The sequence below is a fragment of the Xenopus laevis genome, chromosome 4S (assembly GCF_017654675.1).
Source record: "Xenopus laevis strain J_2021 chromosome 4S, Xenopus_laevis_v10.1, whole genome shotgun sequence".
NCBI classification, from domain to species: Eukaryota; Metazoa; Chordata; class Amphibia; order Anura; family Pipidae; genus Xenopus; species Xenopus laevis.
In genome coordinates this window covers 80,868,081-80,882,355 of record NC_054378.1, presented here as the reverse complement: position 1 = coordinate 80,882,355, position 14,275 = coordinate 80,868,081, and positions in this window count along the sequence as shown.

Sequence of the window (14,275 nt, the reverse complement as noted above, 5' to 3'; positions counted from 1 at the left end):
GAAAACCTTAGACTGTGGGCCCACCTTAGACCATGGACTCACTTTCCAAACTATTATTCCTTCTCTCCTCACTCAACCTCTTTATTATCCCAGTCTTTTATATCTACTTAATATATTCTTCCATTATTAAGCATTTGATTCCCATAAAGAAATGGGGAATGACCATAAAATATGCTAAATGGTTAGCAAGAGGGCCCATGGGAGTTTCCCTGGTATCCCAGTGGGACAGTCCAACACTGGTTAAATCTCAGTTCAGCTTTTCTTCAACTGTAGCGCTGAACTCCATCACCAGTCTGGATTGTTAATCCCTGCTGCAAATTAAAATAAGAATTAACAATTTGGCAGTCTCTCTATTGCACAAGAAATTAGAACAAATTGTTCCAGGGCAAAAGAGTGATTGTTAAATCTCAAACCTTTTGGTTCAGTGATAACCCCTTGGTAAAAAAAACAAGACCAAATACTGTAATAAATGATTATGTTTTTTAAAACCCTCCCTCATATTTTAGCACTTTTTATGTTTTATTAGTGACACGACCAATGTATCTGTTAAATTTGGTTAAATTCACTGAAATGTAAGCCTTTCTAATATAAAGGACTGCAACTGAGTTGATAGTAGCTGTGATCAGTGCAGTGTGAAGGATTTGTACACTGCTAATTACATTCTGGCAGGATATCCCAGTAGCAATTGCTGCTGATAGTAGGCACATCTAATGTAAACAGAGAGATAGAGGAGTATTGCATTTTAGTGCTATCTGAGTTGTCAACCCTCACTGCTGCTGACACTGCTGATCCTGGTGAAATACCTTTTTCCTTAGAATAACACATTGTGGGAGTGCTGTTTTCCAACAAATTCCAATGAAATTAGAATACTTTTCCTGCCTCCCCCTTACTAAGGATGCCAACAAATAGTATATAACAGTTATAGAAAGCATACGTGAGCTGTGTATTAGTGTAATCCAAATGGTTTATGCCCCTTTTTCCAGTATATTGGCATGTTTTTAACATTGCCCCTAGATGAATTTCTGCCAACCCATGCACTTGAATGCATCAAGTTGTGGAAATGACCTTAACAGTATGTGATCTATCTCAGCCTTCTAAGTAACATAGTAACATAGTAAGTTAGGTTGAAAAAAAAAGACACCTCCATCAAGTTTCACCATTTACAGTCATATGAAAACGTTTGGGAACCCCTCTTAATTATTTGCAGTTTTGTTTATCATTGGCTGAGCTTTCAAAGTAGCAACTTCCTATTAATATATAACATGCCTTATGGAAACAGTAGTATTTCAGCAGTGACATAAAGTTTATTGGATTAACAGAAAATGTACAATAAGCATCATAACAAAATTAGACAGGTGCATAAATTTGGACACCCCACAGAGATATTACATCAATACTTAGTTGAGCATCCTTTTGCAAATGTTATGATGAGTGTCTGAATTCTGGATGGTGGTATTTTTAATCATTGGTCCATACAAAATCTCTCCAGTTCAGTTAAATTCGATGGCTGCTAAGCATGGACAGCTTGTTTACAGACAACCCAAAGATCCCCTCCATTCTCACAATCCTCTGCATATACCATTCCTGTATTTTTCTTGGCCTGCCAGACCTGGGTTTTACAGCAACTGTGCCTGTGGCCTTCCATTTCCTAATTCCATTCCTTATAAACTGACCGTTTAAACCACTTAAATAGCTTATTATAGACTACCCATAAACCATGATACTGTACAATCTTTGTTTTCAGATCTTTTGAGAGTTGCTTTGAGGATTCCATGCTGTCACTCTTCAGAGGACAGTCAAACAGAAACACAACTTGCAATTGGCCACCCTAAATACCTTTTCTTATGATTGGACACACTTGCCTATGAAGTTCAAGGCTTAATGAGCTAATCCAACCAATTTGGTGTTTCCAGTAATCAGTATTGAGCTGTTACATGCATTCTAATTAGCAAAATTACAAGGGTACCCACATTTTTGCACAGTCAGTTTTTCACATGATATAATGTCATACAACTGAATACTGCTTCACTAAAAATCTCTGTTCAGAAAACACCCCAGTACTCAGATGCTCCTGGGAAATGAAAGTCATACCACTATTATCTTTTATGTTGAAAGTGGAGTCAATTATTATGCAGGCTGAGAGGGGTTCCCAAACTTGTTCATATGACTTTATGTCTATATAAAACCTGCCTAACTGCTACTATATCCAGAGGAAGGCAATTGGATCCGTCCCTGAATCAACTTGTACTAAGAACTATTTTTAACCCTGGATTTCTTCACTTCTACTTCCTCACTTACTAAAAAGTAATCCAACCCCTTCTTGAAGCTATCTAATTATCTGCCAGTACAACTGGGAGAGAATTCCAAAACTTCACAGTGGAAAAAAAAATCCTTTCCGAATATTTAGAGGAAACCTCCTTTCCTCTAATTGGAATGCATGCCCTTGTGTCTACTAGAAGAACCTAATAGTTAATATATAATTACAGCATTTATTATATTATCCCCTTATATGTTTACACATAGTTATCAATTCCCCCCTTAAAAGAGAACTAAACTCTATACTAAATATGCCTAGAAACGCCACATTTATACTGAACTTATTCAACCAGTCTTAATGGTCAGCATCTCTATAGTAGTACCGGTTTGGGATCCGTTATCTGGAAACCCATTATCCAGAAAGCTCAGAATTATGAAAAGCCCATCTCCCATAGACTCCATTTTATCCAAATAATCCAAGTTTTTAAAAATTTTCCTTGTACTTACAATAGAGGAATCCGAGTTCCCAGACTCACTTCATAGCTGCACTGATGGCTCAACTCAATTTAGTCAGTGGCTGACTCAGGATATGATTTATAAAGCTTTAATAAAAATTAATGTAAAATAGGCTCCAGGGCCTGATGGTATACACCCCATGTTCTAAGAGAGCTTAGTTCAGTTTTAGACCAGCTCCTATTTCTGATTTTCTCAGATTCACTTTCAGCTGGTATGGTGCCTATGGATTGGAGAAAAGCTGTTGTCATTCCAATATTTAAAAAGGGATTACGATCTCAGCCTGGCAATTATAGGCCAGTAAATTTGACATCTGTGGTGGGCAAATTATTTGAAGACTTGTTAATGGATCACATTCAAAATTTTGTCCTAGTGAATTGTATTATGAGCAGCAATCAGCATGGCTTTATGAAGGATAGCAATGTAATTTCTCCTACTGCACACCTGTAGTTCACCAATCCTGCAACTGGGGGTGCGTTTCTTCCGTTGACCCGGCCGGGTCGCTTAGCAACGCATGTGTATAGAAAACGGATCCGCAAACACACTGGTTAATGCAGTCGGGGAGTATCCCCTTTTATTCAGCCACCAAACATTCAACGTTTCGGGGGGAATACCCACCCGGGAACATCCACCCTTCATCAGGATATCCACTATTGGATTAGGCCGAACCCCCGAATCCTTCGTGAAAGATTTGGCTGAATACTGAACATGATCTGAATTTGCATAAGCAAATTAGGGGTGGGAAGGAGAAAACATTTATTACTTGTTTTGTGACAAAAAATCACGTGATTTCCCTCCCCGTCCCTAATTTCCATATGCAAATTAGGATTCATATTCGGTTCGGCCGGGCAGAAGGATTCCTCCAAATCCGAATCTTGCTAACACAAGAAATTTGTTAAGTATACTTGTCACCACAAGATGGTGGTACACCACTGGGTCATGTAAATGATTGTGAGCTTATTTTAAATGAGTTTTGTTTTATTCTCTGTTTTATTGAAACAATCTTGAAACACAAGTGTTTTGATGCAAAATATAAACGCTTGACTTGTTTAGCAGACTAATAGGAAAATATGTAAAACATTTCTCCAGTCTTTGTTTAAAAATCTATGTATAGTTTATTTACAAATCACTAACATATTCTACCATCAGGAAATGCATTGGGGTGGATGCAGACTTGAATAACAAATAGAATAAAACCAATTAAAGCAACAGTGCAATAAACAGAAACCAAGGCATGAGTTCACACAGCTTTTTCCACGAGAACCGACTATGAACATTGAAATGCTCGTCATGCTTCTTATTAATGATCCTTATTTTGTATATTTTTTTTAATTATTTGCTTTCCAGATGGGATCACTAACCTTGGCATTGCTTTTTTTATTTTTCTTTCTATTTCAGGCCTCTTCTAGTCTCTCATTCAAATGGAACATAATGCTAATTTATTTGAAAAAAAACAGAAGGACCAGTTTAACATTGTCTCAGAATATCAATGTACACACTGTACTAAAGGTTAAACTACCTATTTAAATGCTCCCAGTGTCCCATTGTACTTGATTTTCCTAATCTAGGTCATGTAAGAGGTTTTCTTTTATTAAAGAAAGCAGAGTGCAAAGGGCAAAAACAGGCACAATATGCCCATTTATTTGCACTTTACACATTGCTTTCTTTTAATGTGGAAATGCTGCAGGTCTATGTGCTCCATTTGGAGGATGCGGGGTCATGTCCTTATAGGTCTGGTCTGCACCCCATGACAGTATGTTTTCAGCGAGGTTAAAGCCCACAGCCAGAGCGTGCTAAGGGGCACATTTATCAAGGATCAAATTTCAAATTCTTGTGAGTTTTTATAAATTCCTATAAATTCGACCAATCAAAATTTATTATAAAAATCTAATTTTTTTAACTGGAAAACTTGAATGAATTGAATTTGATTCGATTTTTATAAACTCAATTGAACAAAACTCAAATGTCAGGAAGGCTGCTTGGGAATCACACACTAGGAGCAGAATAACCACAAATTAAGCTTTTATTGTGCATCCACACGACACGTTTCGGGCACCAAGGGCCCTTTTTCAAGTGGCCGTCTCCCATTGACTTATACTTTTAGATTTTAGGTGGCGAATAGTCAAATTCGAGTTCTTAAAGGGCAAGCGTATGATAAATCTCGAAAATCCAATTTGAATCGAATTTGAATATCTCCCTAGTCGAATTTGACCATTTTGACCATAAAAAAACGAGAAAATTCTAATTTTGAATTTGAATTTTCAATTCTGCCCCTAAGTGTTGAACTCTTGTGCACCTTATCCCCAGGTTGTTGTAAATGGCCCCTGTAGTGTCTATGCAGACATTGTTAAGGCCTAGTATCAGACTAGGCATTTTGACCAACACTGTTATTAGGCAGAAAACTGTGTCAGTACAAGAAACCCTTTCTACCTGTCACACAACAAGGTCCATCTGTCACTATGATTTGAGCTTTAGGGTAGGACTACATGGACGTTTTCTGCATGATCCGACTCGCTGCAACAATACGCCTGCAACAAATCGCAAGAGATGGAAATAAGGTAAGAGATAGAAATGTCAGATCAAGTCGCATGGTTGCTCCGACGACTATCGGATGCAGACATAGCGTGCAGATCTGTATCCGACAGTCATGTCGCGTCGGATCAACTTGTTGCTCCCTAATTGTTACTGAATCCTTCAGCTCTTCTGCAAACAGTGTATTTATGCTCAGCAGCATCTGGCAAGGCACCGGTTACACATCCTTTGTGTCTCAGGAAACTGTAATGTACAGTGAAACAAGACAGAAAACATTAACTGTGGCTCTGACTCAGCTAGAGGTTTGTCTGATTATACAAGATAAAGAGCTTCTACTGTCATTCCCAGGTTCCGTCAGCTGGTATATTAAGATCAGTAAGTGGAAAGCACAGACTGTCTCTTTTCAAATGCAGGGGTCCCCTGCAATCATCAGTGTTAATGTGTATCTCACCAGACAAAGCAAGGTAACTGGGTTAAGTGTTGCATTTAGGGTATGAATTATGGTGGAATCTCTGTGCATTATTTTGAAATCACAATAGCTTACTGTTCTGCATTTGCTGCTAAATATTCATTGTTGGCTATGCAGTTGGTTGAAAACAAATACATTGGCCGATCCAGCAACTGTCTAAAAATCCACCTGTTCTCTTTTTTTCTCCTTTTGTAGATAAAATGAGCATTATTTACTCCATGACAATTATCTACAGTTTTATGCTGATGTAGTATAGTCCTACCTATTACCCTCCTTATAAGATACCATGAGTTGTGTAGTTTATTGTCCTTAAATTGATTTGAGTACTGAAGGTGAGCTTATCCAACTCATTTATCTTATAACAACCTTATGGTTGTCTTGTCTCACTGGGCTGCATTCTAGTTCTGCTATTCTGAAGCAGATCTGGGTTGTTTTGGATCATATCCAAAGATGTACTGACTTACATGAGCATACCCTCACAGCACCTCAACTCAATAATAACAAATAATTTACTAGTAGGTGTAGTAGAGTAATAGAAAACCAACAGAGCCAACAGTCCTGACATGCATGCTGCTGATTCTGTGTTATTAAATCATTAATTGAGGCTTGTTCAACATAATAGCAATGTTAAAAATAACAATAGCTTGTTCCAAATAATAGAAGTGTGGAGTTCAATTAGTGAGGTCATTCATTCTGTGAAGAAACAGGTGTCAATTACGGCCCTTATTTAAGGAAGGAAGACAGCAAATGTTGTGCATGCTGGTTATAGTGCATTTCTCTCTGAGAATCTGAGTAAATGGGTCGTTCCAGACATTGTTCAGAAGAACAGCGTACTTTGATTAAAATGTTGATTGGAGAGGGGGAAAACATATACGGTTATGTTCAGAATAATAGCAGTGTGATTAAAGAAGTGAATACAGTTCAAAATCCTTATCATAGCTTTGATTGCCATACACTCAAATGCATTGGAAACACTGCGCCTTCTATTCCAAATCAAAACATTAAAAAAAAATGTATAAAATTTGTGTTATTCCTACAGGAAGTGAAGAAAAGGGAATATTAGGCTGTTCAAATATATAGTAGTCTGCATTCTTTGTTACAAACTCAAAAAATCACTGTATAAACTGAAAACTGTTTCAAGATTTTGCATTCCTTTGAATCACTGAACTAAAATTTAGCTGTATAAGCAGTTTTTCTGAAAACTGCTGCACATCTGTGTTACATGGAGTCGACCAACTTCTGGCACTTGTTACATTTTACTATTCTTCTGCATTTCTTGGCTTTGCCTCAGAAATAGCATTTTTGATGTCACCCCACAAGTTTTCTATTGGATTAGGTCCGGGGATTGGGCTGACCACTCCATAACGTCGATCTTGTTGGTCTGTAATCAAGATGCTGTTCGTTTACTGGTGTGTTTGGGGCCATTGTGGGCAAGAAGCCCCTGCAAAGTCCCATTGTTGAAAAAGAAAAAAGTGCTGAAGATGTTACAAATATGGCAGCCCCCTCATAAGGAAAAAAGTGGGTAAGAAAAGTAAAGTAAAACGTCAGGTAGATACTTTTATGGCAAAATTATAAATAGCATTCAAAGATAATGTTATGATAGATATGAAAAAAGTTTATTTTCTGGTGTCAGTATCTCTTTAAGAAAAGGTGGGCTACGTAAACAATAGTGAATCCAATCATTGACACTTGGTTTCCATATTTATTTAATCTTATATTTCTGCACACTTCTTATGGCTGTGTGGACGTCTTCTAAGGGCTCTTACACATAAGCGTTTTTATCTGCGCTCCCCTGCGTTCCGTTTTTCGGCATTCAGCCACAGGGGAGCGCAGGAATAGATGCATTTCATTATTTCAAATGGGGCTGTACTCACACAGGCGCGTGTAGGCGCCGAACGCAGGAAAAATGCAGCATGTTGCGTCTCAACCTGCGTTCGGCGCCTACACGGGCCTGTGTGAGTACAGCCCCATTTGAAATAATGAAATGCGTCTATTCCTGCGCTCCCCTGCGGCTGAACGCCGAAAAATGGAACGCAGGTAAAAACTGTCATGTGTAAGAGCCCTTAAGCAGAGAAGATTTAATTCACCGACATATCAAAATACCTACAGATCCCACCCTTCCAAAGTCTCCCTTTGATTTATTTGATCCTGTGACATGGCCAAACACTAAAAGCTCCACTCATGTTACCAAATGAGCAGACCTTTCCCCCCATATGCCCACCTTGAGGGCCAATTGATCGTATCACCATCATGGGATACAGGCTGATGGGGGTAAGGACCATACCAATGAGTCTATGCAGATTCTAGCCAGAATTTTGGTCATATATTGGTGGGGTAGGCCTGTCAGAGGGCCCCATACATGGACTGCTAAGCTGCCAATTTGGCCTGTTGCACGCTTTTATCAGTCTGAGTATGGCCACATTAAGACCCAGATTTGTAGGGAGGCCACAAAGGCTTAGTAGCATCCTAATGCTGGCCATAGACGCAAAGATCAGATTGTACGATTCCTCGATTCGTACGATTTTTGGACCGTGTGTGGAGAGTCCCAACATTTTTCGTCCCACGGAGATCGGTCGTTTGGTCAATCGGACAGGTTAAAAGATTTCTGTCGGCTGCCGATAATTTCTCTGCGTGTATTGCCGATCATACGATTTTCAGAGGGAGACTGTCACTAGCTTTTGTTGGACATAACTTTCGTACGCTTGCTGTCAGGGGCAGAACATTGGCTGATCTGTTCTTTAATTATTTTATGTGATCAGAATGGTTAGTGGCAGGTCTGGAGATGGGAAAGTCCAATCATACGATGATTCGTACAATCGGATCTTTGCATCTATGGCCAGCTTTTGCACTGGGGACACAATGCAGAAATATTACTTTTTTTCTTTCAATATAAGTCTGGGTGCCTTACTTTTTCACCAAATTATTTTTCTCTTATGGACACAATCACAATGGCAATACTATAACCATTGTTTTAAAAGAGAACTATCACTTCTTACAACAATACATCTCCCACAGATCAGATATGATATACAGTTATTACAGCTAACAGTGGCTCTGATATTTCTTGAGGACAGACAGTATCGGAACCAAAAAGTAGATCTGAGGATGTCTGAAATCATTTCACCAGGAGGCAAATCATTTTCATATGTTGCAGTAGAAGAACAACACTAGCTATGATTTGCACTGCTTACGAAAAATCTGATGTTTGCAACAGAATTAAATATATCCCCAAGAAATAAAGAATCCAATTTTTCTATTAGTTGAAGCATATATTTTACCATAACAAAAATATATTCATATATATTTTATGTGATATATGACTGGATACTTTCAGTGCCATGGGGCAGAGGAACACACACACCCAGATGATTGGCAAATTGTGTTGTTTGAATTTGTTTCCTAATGTTTAAAAAAGGACTAAATATCAGTAGAGTTTTTGTCTTGAAAAAGCAGCAGTCACAATGGAATGTAATAGTTTGGCATTTTACTCCAGAATTAAATACAACGGAAAATGAACTCCAGTTACATCCAATAACCTCTATCTTTAAATCGTTAATGCAGTTTTACTGGTCTCTTTATACCAGAATATTCAATTAAAATCCTGTGCCCTGTGTAAGGAGACCCGGGTGATAACTAGCACCAGCTGTGCACAGCCTTATGTAATTAGCTTTCATTCTTTCCTAAGGTAACAAATTAGATTGGCAATGGAATGACTTGAGCCTGCATTGTTCCACCAAGGGCATTTGTGTGCACGTGTGATCTAGTCTCTATTCTACACTCCCAAATTCATTATGACAGCAGCTTTTGCAATACAAAATGTGCCTTATTAATAACAATTGTTCATTTGCATGATTCAACCCATTGTCACAACATGTAACAGATGCACAAGAAGACACATAACTGGAATCTTTACCCAGACTTCTGCAGCTTTATCTACTTGCATCCCATATCTAAAATGTTGCCGCTGTGTCGTTGTTATGCAAATCTTTCTAGTTGCTTAAATAATTCACAATATTATGTATAAGTATGGGTTCTGTTATCCAGAAGCCACCGAATTACGTGAAGGCCGTCTCCCATAGACTCTATTTTAATCAGCTAATTCAACATTCTTAAAAGTATTTCCTTTTTCTCTGCAGTGGAAAAACCTTGTACTTTATCCCAACTAAGATATAATGAATCCCTACTCGAGGCAAAACAATCCAATTGGGTTTAATTCAGATTTTAATTATTTTTTAGTAGACCTGAAGTATGGAGATCCAAATTACAGTCCCTTAGCCGAAAAACCCCAAGTCCCAAACCTTCTGCATAACAGGTCCAATGCCTGTAGTATAAAAATCCTAGTTTTCTATGTACTCTGGTTATGGACATAAACAAACGTGCCAGGTTTCATGCAGCCTTTTAAGAGTTTTTCTATAGGTGTTCTTAAACCAAAGAAAAATCTGTGGGGCCAAGGTGTCAACATTGTGGGTTATCCATAGTATAGCTGTAATTGTTTATTTCAGGCTAGAATGGCAAGAACCTATGTCCTCAATTTTGTGTTATCACTGAAGTGTATGAAACTTCGTTATCCAGAAACCCATTATCCAGAAATGACAGAAAGGTCATCTCCCATAGACTCCATTTATCCAAAAAATGTAATTATTTATACAATATTTACTATTTCTCTGTAATAATAAAATTTTACCTTGTACTTGTTTCTAACTAAGATATAATTAATCCTTATTGGAAGCAAAACCAGCCTATTAGGTTTATTTGATGCTTAACGGAGAACTAAAACTAAAGTTAAAAAAACCCTACCCCCTACCCTACATAGAACCCCCTCCCTCCAAACCCCCAGCCTAGCTGCCCCCCGAGCAAATGCACCCAAGTCTTAACTTACCCCTCGATGCAGATTCTGTCCAGCAGAGTTCAACTGAAGAAGCTGCTCGGATGAATAGTGAAACGTCTTTAATGATTACTCAGCATGTGCAATTGTTTTAGAATTACTTATACTAGATATGCCATGACCTGGATGAATGAAAATCTTGATTTTATTGATTTTAAGAGAGTTCGTTTATTCTGGGTTCATTCCTTAATTCCACCCCCTACATTTGCATCCTGGCCACATCCTCTTCTGCCCTGTGCTAGATGGTGACAAGTGGGGGAAACAAGCTCCCCACCCACCTGTCAGTAAAATTAAATATTTAATAGCTGCTTAGAATTATATTCTGTAATTATACAAACAATATATTTTTTTATTGTTAAGCAGAGTTCCTTTTTAAGTAAAATGTTTCAGTGTCCCTTCAAACATGCTTGTACTAATGTATTTATAATCCAAATAATCACATATAGTTATAATAATGATTTTTCCAATTACTTAATGTATCAAGAGGAATTTAATTGAATCAACACACTTTAATCAATCGGACAATAAATATTTAAAAATAACTTTTGTTATATATTATTCCAGTCTTCCTTTAAAAGTCCATATAAAAACCACATTCATTTAACATTTCATCCTTTTCAAGACTTTAGTCGAGGATGATATGGAACTACTTGAAAGATCTGGGTTGCCGTCTATTCTTAATATTTGCTTCTGGGTATGTTCTGGCTTATAATATGCAGTTATTTATAGACTGCGGGCTGCAGCCTTGGTTTTAGAGCTGTCGGTCCAGGCTTGAAGTGTCTGAGCATATCTGCTATAAATGAGATATTTCTTAAGACAAGTTGAATTCTTAAAATATAAATGTCATACTACAGTAATGAAAGCTGATTACTGGATTTGTGGTTGGTATAAGTATGTACTGCTTTAACGTTGATGTGAGTGGTGATGAAGATGTAGAACATGCGTGTGAGTAAATGTTAGCCATCAGCTACATCCATTAGTGCTGATTTGAGATTATGTGCAAAACGAGGCTGTTGTGCTATGCAGGGACTGTCACAAGTCTATACTGGACATATATTTGTCTACACATATGTACTACAAGAATATTAATCCCTGATTCTACCTTAATGACTGTGGTGTTTGGGGAGCCTAAAAATGCAAAAAATCAGTTTTCTAAGTTCCTTTTATGCCATTATGCAACACCTAGTGACACCTTAAGAACATACCACTACCTATTGCTTTGTACAGCACACAATACACTTAGGGGGTTATTTATTGAAGTCCGGATGCCAAAAACCCGAAAAATTTGTGTTTTGTTTACTATAAAATGCTAATTTTTCCGGATTTATTATACTCCGTGGATGGAAAAAGTCAGAATTTGAAAATCCAGCATCTCGGAACTGCAGAGTTTGCATATAGGTCAATGGGAGAAGTCCCGAGAGTTTAGTGCAATAATCTGAAGATTTCGTGGTTTTCGGCTAAAAATCTGTTTTTGGAGGAAAATCCGAAAAATTTGTACAATTTTTTGTGGTGTTTTCTAACATAGGAAATTTTTGGGAAAATGTATTGATATACAAGGGAAAATCTATCTATGTGGATTTGGTCGGTGTAGTTTTCAAAAAATAATGATATAAATTCAGACTTTGATAAATGGGCCTCCCCGTGTACCCTGTACTACAGCATCATCTTCCATGTACCCTGCAGTGCATAACCGCCTCACAGGGACAGACTTACTAAAATACAATTGGATTTGCTGTTTACATTCTATCACAGTTTCGGGGGGGTTCCCTTTAACTGCCACATATGTTTTTCTGGCGCATTCATCAAAAAAAATGTGCCAATTCATTGGAATTAATTTGACTGCTGCAGTTGGGACTCCATGCAATGAATCTGGAGTAATGTGTAAAAATTATGAATACTCCCTAAAGGATGATTCAGAAATGGATAGGACTCCTATATTCTTACTTTACCAGCACAGTCGTGGACAGGAATACTATACTTACATTGAGGATTAAGTGGAACCAAGATGTGCATGGGAATAGGTTCTTATCATCTATGAAGAAGAAACAAACTGTGGCCAGGCTATATTGAGAAAAAATGACATGGAACAATAAGTATGGCATTGCCTAAAAGCCTGAAACTTAGTCTTTGGTCAAAAATGTAAAAGCCAGCACCATCTCCTTTTTTATTCAGTTATCAAGTAATAATTATTTGTAATTATCAGTACCACTAGGGTGATATTTTATTAAGCTCCTTGTTGATATTCAGCAACCAAGTACCACCTCAGAATTTCCAGTCTAATAACTTGCAGGGTGTACTGATCCATGCTGGGAAAATGTGGTTGTTCTACCCAAATGTGGCTACTTTAAACAAAGGTACTGATGAGTGAGCTAACATGTATTTTGATCAAGGTGATTGTAGCCCTGCTGTAATAGCATTTACAAATTTCACACCAGATTCCTGTGGGCGCGGGTGTCCGGCAGGCCACAGTAGTCCTGGTAGTTCTACCACTGCCCTCTTTGTTTCCCCCAATAGCAGGAGGAGTGAGGTGAGCTCTAGAGGGCCTGGGTAGAGGTTGGTATGCTACCATTATAGGGCTCAAAGCAGTTAGGCACAGGAAAAGGTAGATTCCTAGAGTAATATACCCCTTCCCTAGACTTCCCAAGTGATGGAGATTGGCAGGCTTTACTACCTCAGGGTTTGCAACAACTACTTGGCATAATGTGTGAGTAGTACTATATGTGTAAAGACTTTCAGGCATCTGCTGTTACATTCTGCATTATCAATTAAGCAAAAAGAGATTGGCAAAGGAAACTGTATGAGCTTTACAAATACATTGTTCCCAATAACTGGAGCCTAGAGTTATTTGAGAGATCAAATGCTGTGTGCAAGAATCAGGGTGATTAACCCTTCCTCCACTACAGTAAGTGAGGGGCCCCACCTTCGGACAAAGAGATCTGGGATGCCATGGGCCCACCAGAAAGCATTAAGCTGGTCATAGATTTTAAAGATCTTTAAAAAATCTTTTCACTATCATGAGACCATGATTATCTCAAAATGAATGTTTAAATGTACGATGTGTCCATCAACTAAAAAGACCATTTCAGGCGATAGTGCCAGCAAAACTGAAGAGTAGCTGCCTGCTTGGCCTTGCAAACATAGATAGATTGCACTGGGGCCGATACATTTTTTTTAACCTGGCCGATCAATTTCCCGACAGATGTCGGATGAAAAATCGTAAGATGTACGATCGTTCGAATCACACTAACTTCACGATAATTTGACGGATTGGTCGGATTTCGCTAAAATCGGTCGTTCGGCAAAGATAAATCTTTGCGTCTATGGGGACCTTTAGACCTTGGGCCCAACAGAAAACCTAAAACCGTGAGCTCACCAGAAAACATTAGACAGTGGACCTTTCCAATCTATTATTGCTCCTCTAGTCACTCAACCTCTTTATTCTGCTAGTCTTTTATATATACTTAAAATATTCTCCCATTATTAAGTATTTTTCCTCATAAAGAATTAGGGAATGACCATGAAATAGGCCAAATGTTTAGAAACAAGAGGGTCCACAAACACCTGAGCCTACCGGGAGTTTTCCTGGTATCCAGGTGGGCAGGGCTGGTCCTATCAAATGT